Below are 8,158 nucleotides of genomic sequence, written 5' to 3' on the forward strand. Positions count from 1 at the left end.
ACAAAACAAAAATGTGCAATGGGTCAAAGTGCTTTAAGCAAGCAGACGATCGAGATGAAGGTGGAACATGCATAAAGCCTAAAGATTTATGTTCGAAAGGAGAACAAGGGGCCATGACAACTGGTCATGGTAAAGCAAAGAATGAGCCAATAATATGGTGGATTGGATGGCCACAATGGTTCATGCTCAAGATGGAGGAATCGTACTAATCACCGTAGCCGAAATCTCTCACTCTCTCTTCTTGGCAAGTACCGGAGTACGTGCAATTTGGTGGGGGTGGATGTCGTGAAGATTTTCGGCAATGGTGTGAAAATTGCGAGGAACATACAAAATTAAGTGTGGTTCTTCACACACGATATGAAACAATAATAGTAAAGATACTATTTTAGATTAGTTTAATATCTTGGTACAAAAAGATGGAGGTCTTCAAGAGCTTTCGAATACACTTTACCACATAAGAAACAGACAAATAAGTGGCAAGTTATGTGGGTATGAAATTTGCGAAGAAGAAGAGAAAAAACAAAACTACGAGATATCCCACATAGACAGGACAAATAAGGATTCCAGAGTATATAAGCAGGGCCAAAATCTATTACTTTGTGTTTATGTGTGGATCATAGATGGTTTAAGTTGACTTTAGTTAAACTAACCGGATGAAAGGGTGTGACCTAACTACTTGTAAAGGTTTTGGTTGACCGGCGACCAGACGTGTCGAATATGAGTGTATAATGACCGTATTCACACTGTCCCCTTGGATAGCCCAAGTTTGGGCTATTTCTGTAAATAGCACAAAGGGCAGTTGCCCTAGGACAGTCACTATATAAAGTGACTTTGTAACCTGTTAGTGTTGGTTGGTTGTAATTCTTGTAGTTGTTGCTATTGACAAATAAAATCCTGATTATTTGTGCCTATATATCTCTCTTTGTGTGTGCGTATCTAGTGTTAATTCGCATACGCAGGTTCTTCACCATCACAGACGTTGTCTGCTCTTCCACATTGACGGCCTTGTCCCCAACATTTGGTATCAAAGCGTTGGAGGTTCTTCAACCCACTGTCAGCCGTCATAGTACACCACACAACATTTTGTTTCCGTTTTCCTTGAAGAACAGAAAAGGGAGATGGCAAAAAAAAAAAAAAACTCACATCTCACTATGTTAAATCACAAATTGGAGTAAGCCAGTCGGCTGTACTCTATTCCTGTGATTGTAACCGCTTGAGGGGAGCTCCTTGAGCAACAACCGACCCAATCATGCTTCACTCGGCTGATCGACATTCGGGAGGATCAATTGGATCCGTCCCTCTCATTGCTGCAGTCATCTGAAGCATAATCGACCCAAACAATCGGTTTCGTGTAATTGGTAATCGGCATACAATCGGAAGCTAACCGGGCTCACTCCGACTCGGCAACATTCGGGAAGACCACCCAGTTCTGTCCCTCAAGTTACCGGAGTCACTCCGAGCAAGTTCAACAACAAGTATCCGAAACCAAACCGACTCGGGTTCAAAACCGACTAGAACGATATTGGGTGAGCCGACCGGTTGCACCCCACTAAGGTTCGTAGTCAACTCCGAACCGAGTCTTACCAACCGAAACCGAAGTAGATGGCATCAACATCCGGCTCATTGGAGATGAGTCTAAGGAGGTTCGACAGTTCGAACTTCAACTTCTAGAAGGAACAAATGGAGGACTATCTCATAGTCAAGGGTCAGATAGACCCGATTGAGAATGAAAATCCTCCAAAAGCATACAAGGCAAACGAGTGGCTAAACCTGGACAGAATCGTCTGCGCCACGATTCGAATGCACTTGTCGGAGTCAGTATACTTCATAGTGCAATCATGCACGACAACGTTTGAACTTTGGAAAACACTGTCGGAAACTTATGAAAAGAAGGTTGCCGCAACGAAGATGTATCTGATCCGGCGCCTCTACAACTTGCGGATAAAGGAATCTGATTCGGTTTAGGCACACCTCAACGAGTACGAAAGCATAAGCTCCCAAATCTTGTCTCAGGGGACGACAATCGAGGATGAACTCAAAACAATGATACTCATGAGTAGTCTCCCCTCTTTGTTGTTCTCTGACCGGACAAGGCCTAACACAAGGTGTCACGGAGACACTTCACCAAAGGGTGATTACAGCATAGGATTATGACTCAACGATTACACCGACTTAAGTAGGTTACACGATTAGAGCGCCTTTGTTAATTACACGCGTAAGATATAATAGTAATTACAGAACGGAAATCAACACAGAAGTATAAACACCATACGCTCTATTAATTATCCGCTCCGATTACAATGGGGTCCGGGCCTTTAAATAGGTTTCCGGCCCGTAGTACAAAACGGTGCCTATCGCACCTATTCGGGATCCGTCCGGATCTGGAACGGCATACCGTTTCCAGTCCGTCCGTCCATACTATGCTTATTTACAACCATACTTAATTAATTCCTTCACTCCGTATTTTGGACTCCTTGCCGGCCGGTAACACATGGCACGCCCGTGGGACAGTACCTTGTACGTCGAACCCTTCTCGGCCCCTTCATTGTTCACCCAAATTGTCCAAAATACTTTGTTCCAGAGTTTCCAATTGTTCTTCCGGTTGTGGTTGTTGCGGCTGTGCTTGCTGCTGCTGCTGTGGTTGCGGTTGGGACTGAGACTGCTCCGGCTGCTCTATAGGCGGCTGCTCCGTTTGTTTCTCTGACTCCGGCATCCCCGTTTGACTGCTTCCGGTCCGGTCTCCTTCCAGTAACGGTTCCTCATCACTGAGGTTGACCGTAACCGGTTCTCGTGCTTTCTCTTCCCGGATCCGAGACCTCTCGTAGCTTTCAAACTGGATCTGCGCCTCCAGCCTGTCGTCGTCCAGCTGAGCTACAAGTTGCCGGACTTGCCCTAGTTGGTCCTCTGCCAAGGCTTGAAAGTCTTCGGCCAGCTCATCTCTTATGCCGGTGAAGTCTTCGGAAGTCAGCATATAACAATCATCCCCCTCCTTCCGCCGGTTCTCTACGTCGGCCCGGAGCAATTGGAGTTCTGCCGCGTTCGGGGCCCACTTGGTCCACCATTTGACGGAACCGTTGTCAATCAAGCTCTTGGTCTGGTTCAACCAGGCCCGCATGATATCCTGGATGCGACTTGCTCCCATTTGCGCTCTACTTTCCACAACTTGTCGTTCCTCCTTCAACTGATTGATGAGATTAGCCGTATCCTCCGCCTGCTCTTTGTAGCGCGTCAGCTGCCCTTGATATGTTGTTTGCAGCTTATGCAGTACCGCCGCCGCTCTTTCTTTTTCCGCCTGCTGTTGCCTGAGGAGCTCTGTCCGAACCTTCTCTGCCTCTTCCAACCGTCTTCTGGTTTCCGCTTGTTCATTAGCGTATGCCGTTGCGGTCCGATCAACTGCTTGCCGGAGCTCATCCGTCCGTTCCTTGTGCTCCGTTTGCATCCGTTTATACTCCCGGTGCAAGTGCTCAAATTCCTCCGTTTTTTGTTTGAGCTTGCCGTTGATCTGGCGATGGTTCCGGTCCTCCCGGTCCTTTAGCTGCCGGAGTTCCTCTTTCAGGCGCTCTACTTCTGTTTCGGCGTTTCTCCGGAGCCTGTCCTTCTCTTGCAGCATTTTCTCCTTCTCCTCCTTGAGCCGGTCGTACGCTTGGTGGCCTTTTCGTAAGCTCTCCTCGGCCCAGCGTAGATTCTCAGCAGTCTTTTTAAGTTCTGCCTCCGCTGCCGTCTTCAACTCTCTTTCGCGGCTCCTCAGCGCTTCTTGGGCAGCTAGCTCATCCTTTAAGTCCGCAAGCTCTTGGGCTTGTGCCGCATTTCTCTCCGGAACGGTTTCCGTTGCCGGGGTCTGATTGCTATGTACAGGTTGATCTGACGCTTTATTCTGTACATTGCCCGAAGTCACCGGTGCTTGGACTTGTGTTGTCAAAGCCAATTGAGCCATTTCCCTTGTGACCTTGTCCAAGTCTTGTTCAAGGCTCCGGATTCTGGACCGGGCCGTCTCTAGATCTACGGTTGTGACGAGCAACCGTTCGTGGTGCGCTCTCTCCTCCGCCTCTATGTACTCGACCGCTCCGGCGATCTGCTCGCCTACCCACCGTAGCCACATGCTACTGGTGCCTTGCTGCTGTACTGGTCGGGTCGGCTCGTTCACTGTGGAATTGTCTGGCCTGAGTGCCTGTATCTGCCGTTCTGGTTCTACTCCTTGGCCGCTGTGTGTGCTGGCTGGGCTCGCCGGCTGTTGAGTTCCGGTTCTCGCCGTCTCCGGAGCCGTTGGAATGACTTCTTGTATAGAAGTCGACAAGGCCGGTTCTATACGCACCGGTTCCGGTTCCTCCCTTGCGGTTTGCTCAGGTTGAGTTGGGGGCGTTTCTTCCTTTTGCGGGTCCGAACACTCCCCCGCTGTCCCGGCGGTCCCACTTCTTGACCGTCGTTGGAGGTGCTCTACTGGCTCCTCCGTTTCCTCTTCCTGGGTAACGGCATGTATCTGTGCCGTCAAGGGTTCCGGTTCCTTCTGTCCCGGTCGCCGTATGGTTATCTTAACGGGTCGGACCGGTGACACCTCCTCCGGTTCTGGGAGCCGTTTCTTCCCTTTCGTCGCCTTCGACGCCAGCAGCTGCTGTCGTTTGGACGCGGGCTTCGAGGTGCTTCCTTCCGATAATCTTGGCCGCTTCTTTGGCTGAACGGTCTCGACCGGCGGCGCGAGCAATGTTATCCACTGAGCTACGGCATGCCACAGCTTCCGGCCCTCCTTGCCGTCCTTTCCTCGTACCGTGTCGATTGCCGCGCACAAACCGTCTGCAATCAACACCGGCCAATCCACCTTGATCCCTTCATAGGTGGCTATGATCATCCCTGCCCGATTTTTTGGCATGACAGGGGGTCGGGGGTACACGTGGCCGTACTCATGGAGCACTCGAGCTATCTCCCTGAATAGCGGATCTTCGCCGCCCTACGTTCGATAGCCTTTGCCGGCTAGAGAGTACTCACCGAAATATCGGATGAGTTGCTCCGAGGTTGGGTTATCGATCTGAAAAATACCTCCCTCCGGAAGGCCTGTTAGCGCACGGATCGCTTCCTCGGTGATGACTTCTGTGTCGAGCTCCTTGATGACCCGGTCAGCTTCTTTGTGCGGTGGTGCCTCCATGATGGTCAAGAACCCATCCAGTCCGTGTTGCCTGAGCCATTTCCTGGCCGCTTCCGACAACGTTTGTGGGTCCATGTCTGCTTCGAGGTCGAGGAAAGATGGCGAGGTAGAGTGGTGATGAGAGTGAGAGCGAGAGAGAGAGAGTTCCGAACGTGGGGGTTCTCTGAGTGCAGGTTCGCGTTTGCTAAGCTTCCACCGCCTTGGTGCTTCTGTGCTTCTTGGCTCGCGAAATGAAAAGGTCTCCATGCGTTCTGCTTTTTCTCTGTGCGTCTTGGCGCCTTTTTCGAGCATGTGCACGTCGTGTACCAATTTAGTATTAAGTAATGTGGCGGCTCTTAAATGCCCACTTCGTACCTTTTCGCTCCTTGCTTTCACATCTGTTCATACCTCGATTTTTAATGATTTCTTTTTTTTTTTTCTTTTTTTTTTCTTTTAATGACGGATGTGATCTTACACATCCGTAGGTCCCTTCGGACCCTTACCGTTTTCCTTACGGGTTGCTGTGTCTTCCTTCGCCTCTGCTACGGGTTCCCCGTCGTCTTTTTCTTCCATCCGTACCGTTCCCGGACAGGTTCCCGGTATAGTGCCAGTGGGCTGCATAAACGGGTTACTTGGCATCGGTCCTTTATAGGGCTTTAGTCTAAATCCGTTGACCCACTTGCCTAGCACTTCACCGGCAAGTGTCCCTAACTGATAGGACCCGTTGTATTCCCGTGTCAGCCAATACGGGCATGTCCATCTAAACCGGAGTTTACCCGGCATCTTGCCCATCCTCGTTTGGAATACTAGCACCGGCTTTCCGATTTCGAACATCTTTTCATTACCTTTCCGGTGACGGTCAACGAACGCTTTTCGTCGTCGTTGCTCCAGTTCCATGTGTAGGATGTTGGCTAGCCATTGCTCCTCCAGTTCGCATAGTGCTGCTAGCCGCATTTCCTCCGACTCCTTGTTCATTTAGCCGTTCCCGTAGTTGGATCCGTAAGCTTGGTACCTGAAATTCCACCGGCATGACCGCCTCTAAGCCGAACGCTAACCGGAACGGCGTTGTCCGGATACTTGTTTTGTATGCCGTTCGGTACGCCCATAGCGCGCTATGGAGCTTTGTATCCCAGTCCGTCCGGTTTTCATTGACGATTTTGCGGAGAATGTTCTGGAGCGTTTTGTTGGTTGACTCTGCTAACCCGTTTGCTTGTGGGTAGTACGGTGTGCTCCGTTTATGGACCACGGCATAGAATGTTGTTAAGCTTTCAACTACCTGGCCGAGGAAGTGCCCTCCTTGGTCGCTGATTAATTCAATCGGACATCCATATCGGCACCAAATGTTCTCGTACAGGAATTTTGCTATGGATGACGCGGTGTTGTCTCTCAAGGCCTTAGCCTCCACCCATTTAGTGCAATAATCTGTTGCCACGATGACATAACGATTACCCGTTCTCATTGCCGGTGGCTTGAACGGTCCGACAAAATCCAACCCCCACTTCTGGAATGGCTCTAGTGGAAGTACCGGTTGGTGTGGCATCCGTGCTTGCTCCGTAGGCTGGCCCATTCGTTGGCATAGGTCACATTCCTTAGCATACTTGACGGCGTCTTTTAACGTCGTGGGCCACCATAAGCCGCTCTGCCATACTTTCCTTGCCGTCACTTCCCCGGCATAGTGTTTTCCGGCAACCCCACAGTGTGCTTCCCGTAAGATTACTTGTTTCTCGTCACTACGGACTGCTCGTCTCCATATTCCATCTGCTCCCTTGTGGTAGAGAGTGTCCCGTAACAGACAGAAATTGCGGCTCTGCACCGCCAGTCGTTTCCTCTCGTCCCGGTTCATTTCCTCCGATGGCAGGCCCGTGCTTAGGAACTGGTGCATGTTTGTCAGCCACCTATCTTCTGATGCCACCGTGTCGTCCGCTGTCGTTTTCGGGGTGATACGGAATAACTCTGCATCCGGGAATTCATCCGATACTCCGTCGCCTGATTCTCCGGACTCTAACCGGCTCAGGTAGTCTGCTACGGCATGCTAGATACCGGGCCGGTGGAAGATCTCGAATTCGAACTCCTGCAACAGCAAGGTCCAACGGGCCAACTTACCGGTCAGGGACGCCTTGGACACTAAGTAAAGGAGCGCCGAGTGATCCACATGAAAGGAGAACTTCCTTCCCAATAGGTAATGACGAAACTTTGTGACACTGTAGATCATGCCCAGGGCCTCCCGTTCCGTAGTCGAATAGTTCTTCTCCGCTTGGGACAGCTTCCGGCTGGCGTAATATACCGGCCGGTACCATTTGGGTTCCGTAAGTTGCATTAAGGCGCTGCCGATAGCGATGTCGGAAGCGTCAACGAACACATGAAATTCCTTGCTCCAATCCGGAGGCTGCACGACGGGTGCTTGCGACAAAAGTACCTTCAGGGCATTGTATGCCTTATCCTCCGTATCCGTCCATTGGAACGGTGTCCGATGTACCGCGGTGTGTAATGGTGTAGCCAAGTCAGCCTAGTGACGGAGCATCCGGCTGTGCCACCGGATCTGTCCTAAGAATCGGCTTAGTGCTTTGGCTGTTTTCGGCGCCGGTGCCCCTAGTATCGCGTTTACTTTGTCCGGGTCGACCGCAATGCCCTCCTTACTTACAATGTGTCCCAGTAAGATTCCACTTGAAACCCCAAAGATGCATTTTGCTGGGTTTAAGCTTAGCCGGTATAACCTACACTTTTCAAGGCATAACCGTAGGTGCTGCAAATGGTCTTTTTCCCAGCTATAGACTGCAAAGTCATCCAGGAAAACCTGCATGAAGGCTGGAATGTATTCGCCGAAGATCTCCATGATGATTTGCTGGAAAGTTGTTGGTGCCGTTTTTAGTCCGAACATCATTACTACGGCCACAAACACCCCCCATTCGGTTACGAACGTTGTCTTCTCCTGGTCGTCAGGGTGCATCCGGATTTGATTGTATCCGCTGAACCCGTCTAAAAAGCTATAAACTTCATGGCCGGCGACGGCATCCAGTACTCCATCTGTGAACGGAAGAGGGA

Source organism: Azolla caroliniana, unplaced genomic scaffold (assembly GCF_043228905.1).
Source record: "Azolla caroliniana isolate FFs.n. ecotype wild unplaced genomic scaffold, voAzoCaro1.0.p SCAF_14, whole genome shotgun sequence".
In the NCBI taxonomy this organism is placed as follows: domain Eukaryota; kingdom Viridiplantae; phylum Streptophyta; class Polypodiopsida; order Salviniales; family Salviniaceae; genus Azolla; species Azolla caroliniana.